This window comes from Euwallacea fornicatus, chromosome 4, assembly GCF_040115645.1.
Source record: "Euwallacea fornicatus isolate EFF26 chromosome 4, ASM4011564v1, whole genome shotgun sequence".
NCBI lineage: Eukaryota > Metazoa > Arthropoda > Insecta > Coleoptera > Curculionidae > Euwallacea > Euwallacea fornicatus.
The window spans coordinates 4,709,243-4,731,966 of NC_089544.1; the positions used below are offsets into that span (position 1 = coordinate 4,709,243).

Sequence of the window (22,724 nt, forward strand, 5' to 3'; positions counted from 1 at the left end):
AGGTTAAAAGGTCAGAGACTTATTATCTTCAGGGAGCGCTTTAGGACCGAAAATTCCAGTAGTGTCGGTGACCGTCAAGTCTCTCAATTTGGTACCCTACGCAAAAACGGGTATATCTATGGAGATATACCCGTTTTTACGTTTGTTCAACATATTAAGTTCGCTATGGCACCTCAAGAAAAATGTTGAAAATTTCTTCCGCAGTCCTCCAACGCCTAAACAAGCAACTTCGATAGATAATGCACGCATTAGTAGCCTGGGGTGATCAACCCACAACCGAATTTTTCAGTTACGGAGCTGAAAATCTGCATCAAGTCCGCAAGAATCATTTAACCACGTTATTAGGAATCGCAATCGCATTCAATGTGTGGGATGATCTATTGAAACTGAAAAAAGTTACGTCTATGCATACGCGTTGAGGAAGATTTACGGCATCATGCAGATTTGCCTTCTTTTGTCTCGTAATTAAATTTCTAACGGCATTCGTTTGTTTCGATTGCTGTAAATTAATTTAATTGGCTAATGTGATTTGAATTTGTTAGTGTTATCCTTCAGGGTGAAAGATGCCCATGAACAGCCTGTACCGTATTCCTCTTTAATAGATATCATTGGTTAGAGGAAGAGGAATTTCGCAGTGTTTTAGACATTTTAGATATTCGCGTTCCGCACATTTTATTTCACTTTATTTCACTGCTCATGTTCGTTTTTCTACTAATTTTTTCGGGGTTTCGAAGCTGGAGACAGATTTTTAACCGAAACATTAATAGGACTTTTTGTCCAAGTTCATAGTACGCACCATTTTGGTTATAGCTGTATCGAATTTTTAAGTGTTATGCTCTGTTATTTTTCACAAATTGTTGCAGCCCTGGAAAAAATGTCGCATACGTTTTGCACAAAATAAGCGTTTTCACCAAAAATCGATACCATTTCGTGCTCGTTGGATAACACAGTGTTTTCTACTTCGCAATCAAAATCACAGCTTTACCGCACTATTTTGACCCCAAAAGACTATCGAAACGAATGTCTTTTCAAGACGCTTTCTTTTAAATTTATTCCTTGATGTTGGTAGTACCGATTACTAATTATTGATGATACTATTCTCTCGAACGTAGAAGAACTGAACTTCACCATTTTAGAATTAAATTCATTGGCCTTTTAGTCTATTAATTATTTTAATTAATATAAATATATAGGGTGTCGGTGTTTTCATACCAAGATTCTAACCACGTATTCTACGCACAAAATTAATAATTTTGCTATATTAACTATATTTGACAAATGCTTTGTTAAGAAAATACAAGATGTTGAAATTTTATATTTTTTTAAATTTATTTTCTATAGCTTAACTCTTGGAGATATTTAGCTCAAATTTGGAGCAGAAGTTAATAGAATAACTAGACGGATGTCCTTCGCATTACTCCCCGATGATGGGGAACTGACTAAATACAAACTATCCACAGGGTGGGTAGGTTGCAGAGGACCAATTGCTTAGCCTCCTCGATCGCGCCATCTAACACCTCTAGACTTTTATGTTTGGGGGTTTATGAAGGAAAATGTATAGGCGAAATTCTCAAAAAAAGCTTATAAAACAAATAAGAAATTCTGCGCTACGAATAAATGTTCACAATTTTCGAAATTTTGGCGGTCTTTATGACGACGTTCGAATTTATGTGTAGAACGTAATAGCGATTATTTTAAACAATTTCTGCAATAATTATTATTTAATAATTATTTAAATTATTTTGTCACCCAGTAAATGATCGCTGTCCAATTTATTCTGTATTTGAAGTTACTGTTGTCCTGTTATCTACTATTGCTGCCAGTAGAACGTCAGAAATTTCAGAAACCAACTTCACTTACTCGATGAAAAAAGGAACACGAGTTACTTCACCGTTCTGCAAATAACTGAAAAATTATGACAGATACTAAAGTGGGCAAAACACGTAAAAGTTTCTAAATTAAACAGGCAATTCATATTTGTTAAATTAAATATTGCACACTGCACCACAAAAGAGTTTCGGGCTATTCGGTGGGTCATAACCGCTAAAAATATCACCCTGTAGATTTTCACAATTATACAGTATCATCTAATTATGTAGGCCTAAAAAGTAACTTACGCTAACTATTTGAATTAAACATTTCAAAAACTTTGAGAGTTATAAAAGATAAATTGGAAAAAATATTAAATTTCAACACCCTGTGTTTCCTTCATCAAGCATTTTCCGAATATGGTTTTTTATGTAGAAGACTAATGTTATTTTTGTGCGTGTTCGAGATGTAGAATACGAGATTAAAATCCTACTACCGAAAACCCTGACACCCTGTATTACTCAAGAGAAATAATAGTTAAAGATTCACGATTTATAACGCTAAATTACAAGATTCGTCGCTTCGCTGTTTGTTACGCAAACTTGAATGGATGCGACAATGAGCTGCCTTATGATCTTGTAATACCTGATAAAAGTTCTCTTTCGAACATCTACCACTTACAATTTCTGAAATATGTATAACCCATGACGTCGGTTAATGGGACACTCGGAACATGCAAATGTGCTCATTGTTGTTTACCTGCGATTATCTAAGGAATAAGATTAAAAATTTACGATCTTTACAATTTTTCTGGATTCTAATTAAAACGTCATAAATCTCAATTAACATTCTCAAATTCCCGGAATTGTTGCGATGATGTTGCAAAAACAGAAAACAATTAACTCCGTACTTACTGTACTTACACCTTCTTGTCAAGAGAAATATCGTCCGATGGGATCTAGCTTTAACAACTAAAGAGTATTGCTTTTAACGACGTGTATTCCAATTAAAACCGAGCTGAAAACGAACGCATACGATTCCGTGTCGGCCATAAATTTCTCAAATTTTTGCAATTTACATATTGCAAACTGCCGACGGTTATACCTTCCTACCATTGAATCCTACCCAAAGTGTATTGTTCGCGAAACGGTGGTGGAATATGGGCTCCTCCCGTCATTGTTTCAAATGCCATTAAAAATCTCACATGTTCTGCACTTGCCTTTTGTTTCAAAACATAAACGTGCCATTCAAATCCTTCGGGGATGACGGTTGCGTTTGTTATAGATCGGGGAAATCAGGCCAACACGGAGTTATTGTCGGATTTCATGTTTTATAGGGGATGTTAATTGATTGCAGCATGAATCGGCTTGAACTGAAAACTGAGCTGTAATGGGTGTAACAGATTTAGCTCGAGGGAAAATATTATTTAAAATGGCCAAACCATATCTGTGCGACCGGTGCTAATGGGTCCATTTACGAGAATGGTCCCGGAAGTACCCCACCTAACACTAAAGAAAAAAACACATCGGGAAATATTACATTATTTTGACACGCTTTTCTCAGCGATGCGTTATGGAATCTAATGTCATGTTTATAGTCATAAGCTTCGAATCGTTCAAAATAGACATCAATCTCGGACTCCACCTTTTCATTATGGGCAAATCTCTGTCCACCGAGACGTTATTTCAACTTTTAAAATCTGATGGAACTAAATCTGGCGAGTGGGGGGGGGCAAAAAAGGTTCGAAACCAATTTGATTTTGGCCATCGCGATGACGAAAGTGTGGTCTCGTGCGTTGTCTTGATGAAACGCGACTTTCTTTTTCGCTAAATGCGGTCGCTTTTTCCTAATTTCTTCTCTTTAACGCTGCAATAAATTTGCATAATATTTCCCGTTTATTGTTTTTCCTTTAGAAAGATAGTCAATTAAAATGATCCCAACAAACTGACGCCATCACGTTTTTTGCAGATGGAGCGGTTTTCACTTTTGTTAAAGCCGAGTCTTCCCTTTAAGTCCGTTATATTGCCTGTTCCTTCATCTCAATTGTGAAGTGTGAAGTGATGGACTCATGTTCTATCCATGGTTACAAATCAACTTAAAACTGGGCTCCATTGCTGCAGAACTCTGCCAAACACTCCCTTGAAACATCTTCACGGTTTTGTTTTTGCTCATCTTGTGCGCAGCCTTCTCATGTTTAATTGTTTGGTCAAAACGCGATGTCCAGTACTTTTTGAAATGGTCATCATGTGTGCTAACTCGCACAGCTCTGGCTGACGGTTTTCGAGTACAGTTTCTGAAGCGGTACAGATATCTGGCGGGGTCAGATCTGGAGTGTCGTTGGATCGACCCCTGCGGAGTTTGTCCTGGCAGCTCGTGCGAGATCGTTTAAACTAAACCACCGAATATTTTACAGCTGTTAATCAGGGACCAGATTCACCCAGAGTAGAATGACATTTCGCTTTGATGTTAGGTGGGCTAAGACCTTCTTAATGAAAATATTGAGTCGCGTATCGACGACCATTTTTTTCAATGTTCGTAAAATCTCTAAAAGCGTTCACTAAAAACAAACACTATCAATTTAATTTAAAAAAATTATCAAGTATATGTCAGGTATCACTTCTGGAACTATTCTCGTACCATGCAAAAATCGATTAGTAGAAATGAAAATTTATCTTTAATTGGTTTTTAGCATTGCTATTCCAGATTTAGAGGGTTTCATTCCAGATCTCGAATCATGGAGATTCTGCGAAGTAGATCGGCCGACGCTTATAAGTGCGTAATTTTTCCCTTCGCCCGGAATTGGCCGAGGAATTGAATTTTGGCGCAGGAGCCCCTATATTTAGTCAAAGCAAAAACCTAAATAAAAAATGATGTTTGCCGTATATGACACATAAAGGCACTTTACGAAAAAATAAGTTTTAAACATATTTCTGACACGTATGTTCATTTTCAGAATCGAAGTTGTTGTGTGCTTGAAGGCACTAAAAACGGCTCAGTCCTACTTGCAGTCTCGTTGAAGGGTCAACATTTCTCTTTATCGTCCCGTTAGAGATGATCGAATCAAAGCCAAATTAGGTGCAGTCGCTGAAATTTTCCGGACGTTATTTTAATCCAGATTTATAAATCGGACCTGAAACCGTAGGAAACTCCAGAAAAAGCGAACAATATAAATAATGTATTTTCTCCTGCCTCTTAGATTCAAATGTAACGTAGGAAGAACGAAACCAGAAATAAGAAACCTCCAACCTGACGACGGAAAATTGGCATTAACTATGCAGAATTACCTGTCTGCTTTTTTGAATCAAAACAATCCTTAAAACAGGTCCGTTACACTGTTTAACCTGGACAATTGTTTTGCAGTAACATGCAATTAATTGTGAATTTGCATGCGAACAAGTGAGAAACATTTAACGAACTGGGCGTGGGAAATTGGGCTATATTCACTTTTTTTGCTAATGCCTTTTATTGTGCTGGATCCGCGATCAAAAGGTAATTTTTTTCGAAAAAATTATATTATATCTTGACTCTCAATAACATTGCATTGTAGGTTTTGCAATTTCACGGGACTTTAGTTGTTTAAATTATGGCACTTTCGTGCTCATTATTATCTGAACGAGAGACCCGTTATGTATAGCATTTCTTAACACTTTCTATGTCTTCCACCAAAGGGGTTGCAGTACGCTTCAGAGGACATTTTTCCGAGCTTTAATCTCATTCATCTATCTGTTCCAATCCGTTACTTGGCCCCGAATGGCAAAATAATGCAGAAGGATAATTCGAATCAAGGCGATGCCCTACAAACAACATCTATATGTAACAACAAAGTGTATGTGAGAAACGGTTCAAGATTAATGCACAATTGTCAATCATATGGCCAACAAATTGCTGCCTTTCAATTTCTGCATTACGAGTATGAGAATGCAGTTTAGTGGAACGTTGCCACATAATAAAGAGCAAACTTGCAAAAAAATACTAAAGTGAAATGAACCGTAATTACAAATTAGAGCTTACAGAAGAAGGCGTTAACGAAAGCTGTTATTAGAGGACTTTGGTATAGTGAAGTTCACGTTTATGTGATTCACGTTTTAGTAATTAGTTAAAAGGAGAAAAAAACCCGTTGCAAATCAAAAAAAAAATTATCCAGTAAACGAGACCTCAAATAAATATACACTGATTACTTTTATTAATATGGCAGAAGTTTTTAGGTTTTTAAGAAAACGAAAACGGAAATTTGTCGCAAAAAGGTCTCCAGACCGTATAACTTTAATGTACAGTTAAAAGACACCACTTACGCTTTTCAATGTAGGAACGCTGTACAAGAGATTATTGGTCTAGGAATGTCTGATGAGTGCTAACAAGTATGAAACCGCTAAGAAGATGGAACGCTTCTCGGTATGAGATTCTAAACTAATGTGATAGAATATTGAGAATTGGAAAATTTCTTTCTTTTCAACATCCTCAAAAGTTTTCATTTGCGATTTCGACATAGAATCTCATCTCTATTTTCGAGAATATCACGAAGTAGCCCCACATAAAAATACCTAAGGATAAGGTTACCTTCTATCAAGGCACGAAAGTAAATTTTATACCTTACATAATGATACGAGTTAATATTTTTAGTTTCCTGGAATAGTTATTTACATTACAAACTCGGAAAATAGTAGTGTAACCGTGGAAGCTTGGAAAGTCCTGCTACACGTATTAGATATCAGTTGCGTGACGTACAATATTTTTCTACGGGCGACTTTAGCTGACCGGAAAAAAATTTCGAAAGTGGCATCAAGTAAATGCACTTAAGTTGAGAATACAGGAGGGATCGAAAGCAATAAAACATTTATCTGAGACAAAATCTGAAAATTTTGTATTTTCAAGTCTATAAAAATCATCGCAATGAAGAAATTAATTGACTCTCTTACCTTGTGAAAAAATGTCTTCTTGTGGATGTATGAATCTAAGAATTCTTACTATGATACATCAATATTTAATTCGAGCATTTTATTAAGGCAAAAAGTTCATTTCAAGTAGAAAAATTTAACAAAATCTGCACAATTTCTGGTAGTAGTGGAAAAACTTCGTCGCTTAGGAAGCAACAGTTTTTTCTGGCTGGATTGTAAAACGATAGCTTAGTGCCCGTCATGAGCCTGTAAAATGTCAATTTGTATGTTAATCCGCGAAAAACGAAAATTACTGTGCTACGAAGCACATTATAGGCATCAGTGAGCATACTTAAAGATATAAACGTCTAGGATTGAAATGGAAGTTCCTATGAGTTCTTGAAGTGATATATTTCGTTTCATAAAAATACATAATTTCGGGATATCCAAAATCACAATGACATTCCTCGAAAAAATTTTCTTGTTATTCTGAGAAATTTGGAAGGAATGCCAAACAGGTCCTTCTTTATCATTGGTCGCCCGTCAAGATTATTGTGTCTTATTTATCAATAAATTGCTAGTAATATCATTAATTGCCCAAATAATCTTTTTTGTTCCGTCTTTTCGATATGATTTTGGGTCAAGTTGAACTTCCAGCTAAACTCGATAGGGAATGGTACTAGAGGTTCTTGAGAAACGACTTTCAGTTTAGAGGATGTTTCTCTAGCCTTAAGATAATTTTTCGGGGTTTATGAAATACAGCCCTCCTAGTCGCCACTCAATAAATCTAATGGGGTTCTTGGATGTATATTTCCACATTGGTGGATTGGTCGGGATAATAGACATCTGTGGCCGCCACGATGTCCGGATTTAAACCCATTAGATTAAAAATCTTTTTTTTATTCGTTGCAATAGCGGAGAGGAGTTGTGGAATAATATTCAAGAAGGTGCAAATATAATTAGCTAGAAGGGTTCATTTCGTAGATCAATCCCAAAATTCAGATTTTCACTTCGTCAGTCATTCCTCGTCAGTTTTCCTAATTTTTCGATTGACTATTCCTAATCATTCTTTCATGTGCATTTTGTCACATGAAAAACTTTTTAGGAACTAATACCGTTCGTGAAAACCCGAATCAAATTGGTCATTTAGTATCCAAAACTCTATAAAGGTAAAGAGGACGATTAAAGCAAAACAGGGAAACTCCTGCATCTGATCACTTCTTGTATCTGTATTTATGTGCCCCAATAATCCCGAACAGAGATAGAACTACCATCTGACCACATGTGGGCATTTAATAATACAAACGTCAAACGCAACTGCTAAGCCTGAGAGTAGGGCACATTTGTACATCGGCCACAATTCGCCGTATATCCCGTATATGCCATCGAACTTACGGAAGTAGCCATGTTCTTTGGATAATCTATTGCATTTGAGAGGGTAATTTTGAGTAAGGGGTTTTCTGAGAGGGCTGTGTGTTTCCGCCCTTATGGAAGGACCTGCCACCACTTGAATTATTGGTCAAATGACCTTATATGGAGGCAAGGATTACATGGGACATTGCTTGGGAACAGATGCATAGTCAAAACTTCATGATTTGAGCAGGAGATTCTTATACGTATTCACTATTAAGGTCCTTTGACACATTAAAAATTAAAAGCCTCTAAGCGTTTCCACATTACCCCTAATCATATTCTCGTTAGCATGTTGTATACTTACTAAACCCGCTTTTGGTAAAAGTTTTATCATACAAACAGTGTTGTCTGTGTAATAGCGTATTAAGTTACCCTAAAATTAATTAATCTCCTTTACAAAAAGCCCTTACCGATAAATTTAACATTCGTCGTATCGCTAAAATAATATGTTATTAGTAAGGCATTAAATTGTATGTGCTGACAACGAAATCAATAGCAGAAATAATGGTAAGATATACGTTTCGGGCTTGATTAAAATTGTTTGCATGACAATTCGTATGAATTAAAAACGAACGTGGATACGTTCACATTGAAGGCAGTACGAGAGCTAAAATTAATTGATCTATATTGCCAGAATCCCTCATAACTTTTCTACGTTCGAAAATTGATTTTGGAGCCCTAACAAGAAAAAGTGCTGATACAGAATTGGTTAATGCAGTTCCGTGGACACGTTTTAGCGTAGCAACTTGCCGAACTTTTTCAAATTTCAAAACAGCTTACTCTCGAACACCAAATTGCGCTACTTCACCCCAATTTAACTCGCAACGCGTCAGACATTCTTACCCAGATCCTCATGACTGACCTCCGGAAATGAACACCCAGTATAGACCAATCAAACTTCTCCTTTCCATCTATTGTATGTACAAATGGCGTTGTTCAATCTTCGTTCACATTTCTTCGGAGGTCGTTGCCGTTTTCTCATGGTCTTGAGTATAAAACCAATATGAGGTTAGCTCTCGTTGTATCAACCCAACCCACCCAAATCCATTACTAACGTTAATTACTCTCGATAGAAAAATAAAATTAAGACGGATTTTTAAAATTAACTTTTTGTTTTTGCAAATGTAAAACGAACTTCAGAGTTACGCGTGATCAAAACGAGCTTCCGCAGCTTTTTCCCAAATACAAATCGCACCTAGAACTAAGTTTATAAGCTCTTAAGAAAATGACACTGCTAAAATTGTAAGTTACGTAGCGTAAACGTAGTCGTAACTCAAACATATGTAGGAAACTTTCCTATATGAGATCTTCGCGTAATCTAAATAAAAGGTACAAGTAATACTAACTTACCTAATTTTTGAACATTGCATATTTAAGCAGGCAGATTCATATGAGCAATAAATTATTTATACATACAGAATGCCCGGCATGTGCTCGTTGCGAATGCACATATTTTAGACGGAGATTACTTTAGGTCGAAATATGATAAAAAATGTTATGAACATAAGTGAGGAAATGAGTTCTAATGGAGCTAAAGGCCTTTGAAGATGGCGTTCTACAAATGGCATTTTTTAAATACCTCGAATGCTATTCGGGCTACTTGAATAAAATGTTGCACACGGGCTTATTTTTTTTTAATTAAAAATTCATTTCCGCTATTGGAAACTGTCATTTGCCAGTGGCGTGGATTCTAGGAGGGGCTCTGCTACCAATGTACGATTTACCTTTGTTTTGAGAACTATTGTATTCACTTCCCGGAGATTTGTAGGCACGTAATGTCGTTTTGTTGAACACGCGTAGGACGCACCATTTAATCATCCGAAATTTATGTATTTACCTTAAAAAAAAATTACGCATTTAAGTTAAATTGCACCCGAGATATTAAGAAAATGCTACACGCAGAGGACCAAAAGTCCCGCATGAAATCGTTAAAAATTGAAAGAAATATTTTTCAGGAAAATGCCTCCACACGTCAAATATTGTTGTATATTTTGTGACGTAACAGACATGTACACAGGTTCGCTCGTGTAATAGATAAATCTAATTTTTAATTTTTTCTTATGGAACCGCATGTATATTATGACATTTTTGAATGCTTTGAGAAATTCTGGACATATTTTATATAACATACCCAGGTCTAAATTCAACAGTTATTGAAATATTTGCGCAATTAGAATGGCCTGCTAGGCCGCCTGACCTCACCCATATGGATATTTTATTGGATTATCTGAAACGCAGTGTGTATTTAAATGAGCCCAACAATATAGGAGAGTTGAAAAATGAATTGACTCAAAAAGCTCAATATACATATAACTCATGGAATGGTAAGGAAAATTCTAGAGAAATTTGAATTGCGGCTTTCCCTATGTCAGGAAGTCAGCGCTGCGCAGCTCGACCATTTAATACATTAGAATATAATAGTTTATATATATATATTTTTTAAATTATTAATTACAATTTATTTTGCCAGATGACGTGTCGGCAGAGTTTTACCACTTTTAGGAAAAAACAGTGCGTTGGCACCATGCAATGGTTATTAAATTCTTTATAAGCATAATCTGAAATCATTTTGGACAGGACAAGAAAGGAAACAAGCAACAGATTTTGTGGAGGGCATTCAGTAGTTTAACCCGAATAGAACGGCAGTAAGACACATTTGGGGGACAATTAAAACCTCATTAGACATAACGAACACATACGCAACATACTTAAAACGTTGACTTTGGAAGGTGTTTTGTTACATTAGTCTATTGTCGCTTCTCATAATAATTTTGTTCGTGGGAATAGCGAACCTCAGAAAACAATAGGAAGCAAACTCACAATTATTGCACGGCTTTGATCTTGATAAGGTCCATTAATGTTTCATTCTTACACTCCGAGGAACCTCGATAAAAACCTGTGTTTAAATCACCAGAAGGTTTAGGTCATAAAAGTCAGTCAAATAAGCTCACCCTGGAATTAGACGAAACGGCCAGAACTTACAGCAGAAACAGTTAAGGAGAAGCATGTAAGTATTTCAATTGACATTACACATTACACGAAGGATGAAGGTCAGATAGCAACAGGCATAAAATTATAATAATGAGACAAAAACTGAAAAAAAAAACCATGGCAGTCAATTGTTACAAGGTTTAAGGTGCGAATACATGGTAATGAATTAATTACCGCGGTATGCCTAATCTTTAAATACCTAACGACGGTTTTTACTTGATTCGGCGAGTAATGAGTTTCATGCATTTATTTGAATTGCACTGCATCTGTCTAAATGTTAATTTGTTTTTCGTTTTTTATCGCAAATTTTATGACTGATGACAATGGTTATTATTGTCAATTTGCAAACGGTTTTGTGCTTGTGTGCACATCACAAATTCGCTGCATAATTGAGTCGAGACAGATCCGCAAATAAGAAAAAAATCGTTTGTATAAGGAAATTTTTTGGTTTGTTTCCTATTGGTCCGCAAAATTTGGCAATTTTAGTTTTCTGGGCCGGAAGTAAAGGAACAATGGCTCAAAGCAGAAATCGACGTGAAAACGTTGGATTTTTTAGCGATAATTCATAAAACTTCACAGTAGACTTTAAACGTAAACGTTCCGCGTTGATTAAACCATTTACCAACATACGAACTAATCCAGAACAAACCTTTGCTATTTCAACACCCACTCGAGATTGTTCACAAAAGCAAAGTTTTTAAAAAATATTTCAAATATACTCGTACTGTTACAAATACCAGTGAGAGATCTCAGATGAACGAAGTGCTTCAAGCTTTTCTTATCATGCTGATTTGGAACATGCATCCGTCACACTTTGATGAGATAGTCAAGTTGGCAAGTTGAGTGAGACTACCTTGGAGCTTCTCCTAAGAAGTCACTTCCTCAGAGACACAGCTAAGACCGCCGTTCCTTGGCCTAGGTTCACGCGTGTGGCGCAACACAAGAGATGAGGTGTGTTGCGAAACAGCACACGACGCGTGTGGCGCAGCACAACATTTGACGCATGCGGCGCAGCACAACACTTGACGCATGCGGCGCAGCACAACATTTGACGCATGCGGCGCAGCACAACACTTGACGCGTGTGGCGCAGCACAACACTTGACGCGTGTGGCGCAGCACAACACTTGACGCGTGTGGCGCAGCACAACACTTGACGCGTGTGGCGCAGCACAGCTCATGACGTGTGTGGCGCGGCACACCCCAGTGTGCTCTTTCGTAGCTAGTGCAAATTAATTGAAACCATACGGCCTCACTTGGTGTGCGGGCAACAAACTGAAGCCTGAAACATTCGCAGTAAAATTCGAGTTTAACATACCGTACCCGTTCGAAAAAAATCAAAGGCATGCTGGACGAGTTTTAAAGGACTTTTAAATAACCTTAAGCAGGAATTCGATGTTGTATTACTAACTTAAAAATTGTGGAGGCATCTTGGAACCGCTACTGACGTATGCAATTTAGAAAGACGAAAAATCCTTAAGGTGATATTGAATTTCCTATACCTCAAGTCAAAAATCAGGCACGTATTGGGGAAGTTGTTAAAATTGAACAAATATTTGCAGCTACTTAAAATTCTCATAGGTTAGCTGGGGCCCGATACCTTCAAGCTTTATCGGGTCAGATCTGCATAGGTGCTTTTGTTTGAAAAATGGTTAAGTAGAAAACATAGATTTTCTCACTTGTTCTTTTTCAAAATTTAATAAAACAAGATAAGAACACGAGATCAATTTTCAAAAATTTGACTTTCCTACTCGCGTCGCGTATTACATCGTTGTCCTTTCAACACACATCAGCAGAAGTAAGATTTTCTTTGCGTCCCAAAATATAGCAAGTATATCTTAGAACAATTCTATTCAACTAAATTACCTAATAACTTATAACCCATCTTAATACGTATGCATTTATGACTACCCATGATAAAAATTACGTGCAATGAATGATTATATGTATACATAAATATAGGAATTAATATCAAACTCGCTCGAAAAACCACACTCACAAGCTAGATGTCGTTTCATTTCTGTTAAATTTGAGCAAAAACCGAGGCGGGTTTAATCATATATGATATAACAAGACCTCATGTTTTCCCGGATTAATTTTGTCACTAGGACGAAAGTCGTTGTTACCTAGCAGAAACACGATATAAAGAAAATTTATCACACGAAACATGAGCCCGAAAAATAATTTTCTCTGCTGACCTCCTGAGTATAAGCGTGAAAGTACTTGCTATGGTGCTAAACTTCTTCTGCCAGTTAGAATGAATTAGAAAGTGTACGTGTCTTCATCCAAAATGCGATTAAATTAATAATTAAAATCCAAGTAGAAAATAATATAGATACATAATTTTATTGTGAACTTACAGTTATTCGTTTGATTAATTCGTCTAATTTTCTTCGAGAACTTAGGTATTCTCTTTCTTTCTCTCTCTCTCTCCCTCTCTCTCTCTGTCTCTCTCTCTCTCTCTACGTAGAAAGAGAAAAAAAACACATTATACTTTTTCTGAGATTCAGCCATCATCAGATTATTCTTATAAATTTTGCTTGCGAACAATAAAACCGATAGGTAAATGCGAGTGTTTCGAGACATTGGCATTGTCTTGCATAAGTAGCACGACGAAGAAATGGTCTTTTAGGACATTCACCGAATTTCTTGTTAACCGAAATTGTAATGCTCTGTCACCTTTACTGGCTATTGTTTTTGCCTTCGACGGAAATTAAATATAATTATAAATTCTAACTTGTGCTTAGAGTCATTTTTTGAATTCAGTGAAAGGACACCCCATGTGGTATAATTGGCCAATTCGTAACTGAATTATTTGTACCCTATCGAATTTCGGAAATTCCATCAGTAATTTGCATTTCCCATAAAAGGAGTTGCGAAAATTTACAAATATTTTGAGTGTGATAGCTAGTATTCACAATACCATAGAGAGCATACTTAACTTAGTTTATTTCCATAATTGTTAATAATTACCTTTTTTATTTTATTACTTTAAAAGCATAAGGATTTTCCTAGAAACTAATTTGCATTTGTGGACAATTACTGAGTAATATAGCTATTAGGAAAGTAACTTTCTTCTTCGAATTTTAAGGAGAAACTAAGTAACAATTTTTATTTTAGGAAGAAGCAAGTTGTGCTCTTTTTTCTTAGAGAACATAAAATGGCGTATTGGTACGTATGACGCATCCTCTGTACGTATAATCGATATCTTGAAAAGAATTCTCTATAAATCTGAAAATAGGGTAATTATAAATGATGACACAAAACGAATCTCTTCTTAATTACTTTAACATGTTAACACATGTAAAGCTGACTGGAAAATCAGTGCGGTGTTACTTTATGTAAATCCGGTGTTCACACGTTGTGGCCGTGGACCATCAGCACCAAAGTTTAGATTCCGAAAACGGGAGTTATCGTCCAAATAAAATTTATAGGATTCACTTAGCGAGAAGAGGAAAGAGCGGAAAACAAATTTAATAACAATATCAGTGAAACCTATCAATTTGACCAAGCATGAATTCTAAATTGCTGAAAACTAATATGAAAGTAATTTTTAACGAACTTTTGTCCGATATAAAACTACAGTTCCACTCTCAGCACCTTCAGTTCAAGCTTAGGTTTTCGCCGACGGGGTAGTTAGGTTTTTCGCTATTCAAACAATTAAATTATTTCATTTACTACGCTTGATTACTCATGTCGTTGGTGCAAATCTCCTATTGCGCAATTCACATATCAAGATAAGGAAACATATTAATGCTCGCGCTAATTAGCGGAGATAAACTTCTATCCAAGGTAATGAATTCGCTACAAAATGATCATTTGGGGATTTTCGCGCTTGGCAATTTTCGCACACGAAGTGACATGTGCCTCTTGATTCCAGATTTCAGATGCGTAAAATGCCGCTTTAATAGGCGATATTATGAGACATACAAACGAATCCCGGTTTTGGTGCTAATGCAATTTGTGTTCAAAAACGCATGAGTGCCCCTAGTGCTCCAGCGCTTTTTTCTGATCTCAACCTATTGATCTAAAAAAGTTAGTTGTGACGAAACACGCAAGAAGGTAATGATCCAGCTAATTCCCCGAATGACCAAGAGCGATAAATACCACATTTGGCTTGCAGTAATTTAATTTTTTTTAAATCAAGTTTACACTTTCACAGTTATTCATGTTACACTATCGTTATCGTGATCGTTAAATTACATTATCACAGTCACAATCACGAGGGTATTTGATTTGATCTGATAACTCGATCGAAGTAGTTGGAAAACCCCACAGTTAGGACTGATTTCAACTTATGGCTCCTTCGTTATGACAAACTACTTTTTGTGATTAATTGTATATGTAATGTAGAAGAAACGGACGTAACCTACCAATTATCAAAACAGTGAAAACGGGGATAATTCGTTGCTTCGGATTTTCCCTTGGAGTTGCTCGAATTTTCGATAAACCTGGAAATGACTTTCTTACTTTTAGCTATCCGAGGTGATTCGCTTCATCAATGCAATTTTTTTTTAATAGATCTTTTCCATCTAACATCTCCAGGTTGCCAGAAAACTGGAAAATCCGATTTTTAAGCAGTGTCTCAAGAATCGAACTAGTTTATTTGTTTTATTCTTCATTCTGCTCAGCATCTTGCAGATCTTATCGCGCCAAAGGTTATCGAATGCTGTATCAAAACCATTCCGAACTCATCTAACTGCGTCCCTATTTTTAAGTATTTTCATGTATTTGCACATAATTGAAGCTTCCAGCCCTAATTCGACTTAATTCAAAATCAATTAAAATAATGCAACACATTAGGAATGCGTTGTAATCGTATTCTCCTAAATTAGCAGAGATAAATTATCCAAATTAAGGAAATAACTTAATTGTCGAAATCAACATAATTTTAATGCGATTGTTGAGAGGCTTGGTGTATTTATTGCGAGCACCGACATATGTAATTCTGTTAGAATGCTAATTAATTATTGTTACGAGGTTGCGGGCATGTAATTATAACGCGTTTTCGGAGCATTGTTTTGAAGATTTATTCGAAAAGGTATTTACATATCACTACCTGTGGAACATGGCAATTTTTTAAGGAATTATGTACATAGGAACGTTTTAAAGATTTAAATTTAATTTGTCTCTATGAAAAAGAATGAAAATACACAGATTATGATAAGTGATAATATTTCTCTCATGTGGCAGTAAAGAGAAATTCCCCAAAGGGACTTTATCATGTATTCTATCAAGTGGCTTAGGCGAGGAAAGAAGTGTAGGAAAGGGAGGTCGGAATAGGTGCAGTAGCGTACCCCTAAGAGGATGAGATATAGAATTAGCCACACATGCCATTCTCGGATTTTAACTTTTTGAATCATTGATATACCTCCCACATATGCAAATTTTCCCTAATCTTCTTCTGGTAAAAATATTCAAATTTGACGAAATTTATCTGGTGCATAGAGGTCCAAAAGATTCCCATAAATTTGTTAAAAATTGAGTGAAACATTTTTCTGGAAAATGTTAGAACACGTCAAAAATTGTTTTTAGTTCTGCATTTTTTGACGTAACAGACATGTCTACAGAGTTACTAATGTAGTAGATAAACGTATCACAATTTATCATTTTTTTGCTATGGAACCTCACGTATATTACAATGTTGTCGAGTTTTTTGAGAAATTCTGAACATATTTCATATGACATGCCCATGTATAAATTCAACTGTAATTGAAGTATGTATTTGGAATTAAAGTGTCCTTCTAGGTCGACTGGCCTCACACCTATGGACCTTCTTCATGAGATTATCTGAATCTTAGGGTATATTTAAACAAGCCTAACAATACAAAACAGTTCAAGAATACAATTCTGCTCTCTCTATGAATACATCTCAATCTTTAAAAACCAAAACAAGTTTAAAGTTTCGGAACGTTACTATTTTAACACACAAAAGATATAAAAGTGATCAAGAAAGGGATCTATCCGAAATAAAATTTTCCAATATTGATAAGTCATAAATCGTTGCGCAGCGTCGTCTCAGTGACTACTTTCCAAGCTCTGTAAAATGTCTAAAAATTCATTGGGAAGATTGAAAATCAAAATTACAAAAATAGATAGGGTCTTAAATCATAACGTGAACGATGAGGTTTCATTTGACATTTATCCTATCAAGTACACCGCTAGGAAACATATGAGCCGTTACATAGCACATATAGTAGAGTCGATAATGAGCCATATATGTATTATTATTAACTTGGCGTAGACACAAAGCTAGATAACGTACTAATACAATTTTTCTTCTTTGAACTTTTGTATGAGTGCAGTTCAGTACATTTTGCTAAATATAAATCGAATAATACGAAACATGGAGTATTGCGTTAAAATAAATTAAAACTGTCCAAAAATGAAAATTTTTGTTTGATAGCATATGATGGAAAATACGCATAAATCGATCAAGTTGATTCACGCGACACGTGATTCATGTGTCGAAAATAAAAATTCAAAAACTCACTTCACATTTCAAATTCTGTGGAAATAAATGTAAATTAACGAAACATTTTCTAGTTTAAGATTTGGTATTTTAAATATTCTAACTGGTAAAATTGAGATTCTTAAGGTGTAACATTCAATTTCCATAAAGCCCAGCCCTGTATGAATAATTAAATTTCCATATACATACAGCAATTATAACACCTAAGTTCACACGTTTGTTCACAATACTAGTAGCGTGTTCGTAGTGGAGTGTAAAATTATAACAAATCTGAGCACTTTTTAATGAATATGTTACCATAGAATCACAGAAGTGGAACTGATGTGAAGTGTTTGCTGCGTTAATTGCTTATATTGTTTTGTGCTTCTGCATTTGTAGTGGTGATTCGCACTACAGAGTTTTGAGTTCGTGTTATTGAATGAATATTGAAGAAAATTGTTTGGAGAATTTTTTTCCTTCAATTTGAAAATTACAATTATTTTCCCTATCCTAGCTAATCTCACCAACTTTATCCCGTGAAAAGTTTTAGTATAATTTTTTGTTATAAAAGGACTGCAGAACTTCAAGATCAAATAGTTAGTACTGTAACAATTATAACAGTTTTTTCTACCTATATTTGATCTGAAATTGAAAAAACCTAACAGTTTGTGGTCGAAGCTGTTCAAGGAAAAAACCTGACAATTTATTATTACTTCTCTGATTTCGCAGGGAGTCCCGAATTTAGAAATACGAGGATAGTGCCCGAATTATCCGACCTAACACTTAAAGGAAAAAGAAAATAGAAAATATTGCTTTATTCCTCAGGAGTCTCCTTTGAGATTGACATACTTTTCTCACCGATTTTTTAGGACGTCTATACCATATTCATATATAGTAACATTCGAATGTTTTAAAATAGGCATTAACTTCGGACTTCACCTTTTCATTATTGGCAAATCTCTTTTCAAGATTGGAAATAGAAAATAATCTGAAGGGGCTAAATCTGGCGAATAGGGGGGTGAGGAAGAAGTTCGAAATCAAGTTGATTTCGACACTCGTGATGACGGAAGTGTGGACTGATGCGTTGTCTTGGTGAAACGCGACTTTCTTTTTCGTCAAAATGCGGTGGTTTTTTCAAAACTTCTTCGCTCAAACTCTGCCAAGTGTGTATAATATTCACCGTTTATTGTTTGCGTTCTTTAGGGAGATACTCAATAAAAATTATTCCAAATGTATCTCAGAAAAATGACTCCATCACCTTTCCCGCAAATGGAACAGTTTTCGTCTTCTTCGGAGCCGATTTTTCCCTTTGAGCCCATTGTTATGATCACTCTTTCGTCTCAGATGTGAAATGATGAACCCGCGTTTCATCCATGGTCCTGAACCGACAGAAAAACTCGGCTTTATTGCTACGACACTTTGCCAAACATTTCCTTGAAACATCTCACGGAGCTGTTTTTGTTCAATTGTGAGTAATCGCGGTCATTTTGTGCACAACTTTCTTATATCTCACTGTTCGTTCAAAATGTGTTGTTTCAGTACAATTTCGTGCATTTTTACCAGAATTTTAGGAGAAGTCAAATCTAGAGTGTCATTGGGCTGACCACTGCGGAGTTCGTCTTGTCATCTACTATGATCCCGTTTAGACTCTGCCACCCAATATTTTATAGTTGTTAAGGAAGGACCAGTTTCCTCCAGTATAGAATCTAACTCTGCTTTTTCATGGCAGTTTTCATGTTCACAAAATCGCCAAAACCGTAGTACCCTCAAATTTTAGGCATACGACTTCCTAGGTGTTTGTAATGTAGGTAAATTCTGGACAAAAAAGTCGCCATCTGCAAGTCAAGTCGGGTACTTCTGGGACTATCCCCGTAAGTTTCAAGCTAACTGAGGTTGAGAGGTCCCCGGTACCTGCTTTTATGCGAAAAACTAATAACAAAGTTTTTGATGTTGTGTCAGCAACATTCTTGTTTTTTGAATAGTTTTTGTATTGCCAATATAAGAATTTAGATGTACCAATAGAAGATTACCACGAAGTATGAAAAATCAGAAATTTTGTGATTTATGGTTTTTTACTTTTCGTAGACGAAATACGGCCTATTTCAACCAGTATAACACTACACAACCACATATTTTTGAATTAGATACGTTATTTTTATACATGGTTTTAATCATGTAAATCGTAGAAGTCGTTACACCTCTGGTACCTGGAAATTAACCACGTTTGGTGTTTTGTTTTTGTGTACGCCGTTGGTGGTCTACTAAAATGCGAGAATTAAATAGGTTACATCGGTGTTCAGCAAGGTTTTTGCCACTATTCGATGTGACAATCTTACGTAATAAGATTTTACAAGCTACGTCGGCATTACATCACATGCACGTGTTTATTAATATAATTATGCGGTCCGAGCTATTAACGTGTTATTGTACTCAGAAATCGACCTACCCGCCCACAAACATATCGCATTTGGAAAGTATAGATTTCAAATTACCGTGAATATCAAACATGATAAATCAACGACAACGTATAAGACGCGGAAAAAAGTAAGAAAATTCCCAAGAATCATAAATAACCCGGCCCGACATATTACCAACATTAAGTAGAGGTAATTGAGAGTTATTAAAAACGTGTAATTTTAAAACGCATGCTCCGAGTAAGTACCTGTACATTAAATCACCTGCTTTTATTAAAGGGTGTTTACCTTGCTGCAAGTGCTAATTAGCGCATTAGCTATCAATTACGGTGATCGGTGTTATTATCCCTTTGGCGGTATGGTTTAATTTTGACGTGCACAATGCATGCACTGAGAACCGGCTGTATTCATTTTCGCATCGGTTGACGAATTTCAGAACGGTAATTATTACTCTCTTGTTATACTAAACAAGTTCGTTAGGTATTCGATCGAAATCGCACCTTTTGTTTGCTTGTTTAATTCTTTATTGGGCAAGTTGAAGTAGATCATAATATTATTTTTCTCACACAATCGAGCGTAAAACGCACTTTCGGGGTTAAAAAGGATTTTGTCGCGCGCCCTCTCGCTTGGCAAGTGCTCGACAACCTGTTTTGCCGCGCGTCTAGCGTTAGCAGGGAATTAAAGTCTGGTATATATTTGTTTGTTCTGTAACTATAAATTAGTTAATTCGCTTTTAGAATGGAGGATAAGCAAAGGATATAGTTATGGAATATTTCCGAGTCGCTAAGCATTACCGTATGTTAAGGATTTATTGTATATTAAGGGATATAGGAGTTCTACGTAATGTGGAAGACGCGCATTTGAACCGAATAAAAACGGGGGACGCTCTATAGGTACAACTCAAATTCCGGTCCACGCGTCGTCCCGCTCTCGTACACAATCAGAGAGCGCGGACCCCTTCGTAAAACCCCTTTGGAATTAATTCAAAGACTCAATTCATACGTTTCGTGCATTTTGTGTTAACACACCAAATCCACATATCGCTGCCACTGGTAACAGAAAAGAAAAAAGGAAAACAGGCACGACACGCATCCGGAAAAGCCGCGGGCGAGAAGAGAATGTGTGAAACATCGGGAAACTATCAACAGGTTGGTTGGGAAAATGTGGAAGGCGAGCGCCGGAAAACTGTTCTCTTTGTGACACTGAATCATCACATTAAACCGTTTACCTTCAAGTTAAATGCTAACCCTTTAAAATATAGTTATGGGCTTAGATTAAATTGTTAAGTTCTGCGGGAATGTGAAATTGTGGATAAATTTTAGTAGATCGGGAATGTTGAGAGTTGCGAAAAACACGAGCCTGAAACTCTCCTTAAATAATAATCGAAGATTGAGTATTGTAGGATAGTTGCCGTATTTGTGCATTCACGCACACTGATAAATCCGCAAACTTACAGAATAGGCGTTTTATGGCCGGATTAGCGGAAATAGTTGCTGCTTCAGAAATATTTTCTACTATTCGGAAACACTCAAGTATGCCAGACAGCTCTAATTGTATCGATAACATCAAGTTCTTTACAAGACTACATAAATTCTCCCTTACAATAGTAAGATGGTTTACAGCAGTAAATAAAAAAAGTTTGCACAACAGAATTGTTCCTGTCATTGTAGGGTATTTATTCAAGTGGAGCAGAATTTCTTCCTAAAACTGAAGAAGAAAGGGGTCACGACAAATTACGAAGTGAAATTTGTCGTTACGCAGTTTTATTCGGAGTTTGAAGGTAAAAGGAGTAAAGTTGCGGAGAATACGAACTATGAAACTTACGCCAACTCCTGCGAATTAGGATGTTTATGCAAGTAATTACTGTTTCTTCATACGAGTATGAATTGTAAAATATAGTGCCAAACTTAACTTGTAATGTTACATAGACGCAAGTCAGTTTAACATTACAAGTGTAACATAAGAATTTTGAAGCGGCTTTTAAAGCAATACGACTGAGAGAGCGGTAGAAAGACCGCAGGTACTAACAGGCAAGACGACGCAGATTAACACCAAATGCAACCAAAACCAACTTATACCAACTCAAGTCATCGAATTGAAGCAGAATCCGCAACATTAACGGCAGCAACTAAACCAAAAAACCGATGCGCAGTACTTAGGAGTAAAAGGTAAATGGATAGGGAGTGGTAAAAATAATGAGTTGTTCAATAATAGACCAAAGTATTGCGTCTTTAGGAGCTGGAAACAGGTACTTTTGGACAATAAATTTTCCTACATAATATTTTATATCCTGGATATCGTGGACTTCCAGTTAGATATTGCACAGCCACCATTCGGGCCCAAAGTATTTATCTAAATAATATTTGGTGGCTATACAGAAATATGATCACTTTTTGTGAATTTTGTGTGAATTATTTATATCTCTGAACTAAAAAAGCGCATTGCGTTTTTACGAAGTCCTGGTAGACAAACATGAACTTGTCCTGCAACGGAGATCTAAGTCGCCTCCTATGTAAATCCTAAGTCACGGAGAGTTCTTCATCATGAATCACCCTTAATATCGTTTTAGCAATTTCAGATTACAAATTTAACTAGGGGTTTTTCGGAATGAAAATTTAATTATACAAGAAAAATGAACGAATGCTACATGGCATAGTGCAACTCTTGGTTCCGCAAGCTATGGGTGCTCCGCTCGTACTACTTTTTAAATCCGGATATTTCAGAGAAAAAATTTTATCACAGAAGAATAATAAAAGGTCTCCTTTCATTTAGT

General features: G+C 36.1%; 1 protein-coding gene and 1 long non-coding RNA gene across 3 annotated transcripts in view; one reads left to right on the top strand and one right to left on the bottom strand.

Annotated features, from left to right (window-relative positions):
* The window catches only part of lov (jim lovell), a 127,445-nt gene that overhangs the window by 103,192 nt on the left and 1,529 nt on the right, over window positions 1-22,724 (bottom strand). The gene's annotated exons all lie outside the window — the stretch shown is intronic.
* Window positions 1-22,724, top strand: part of LOC136338985 (uncharacterized) — a 206,354-nt gene that overhangs the window by 75,162 nt on the left and 108,468 nt on the right. The gene's annotated exons all lie outside the window — the stretch shown is intronic.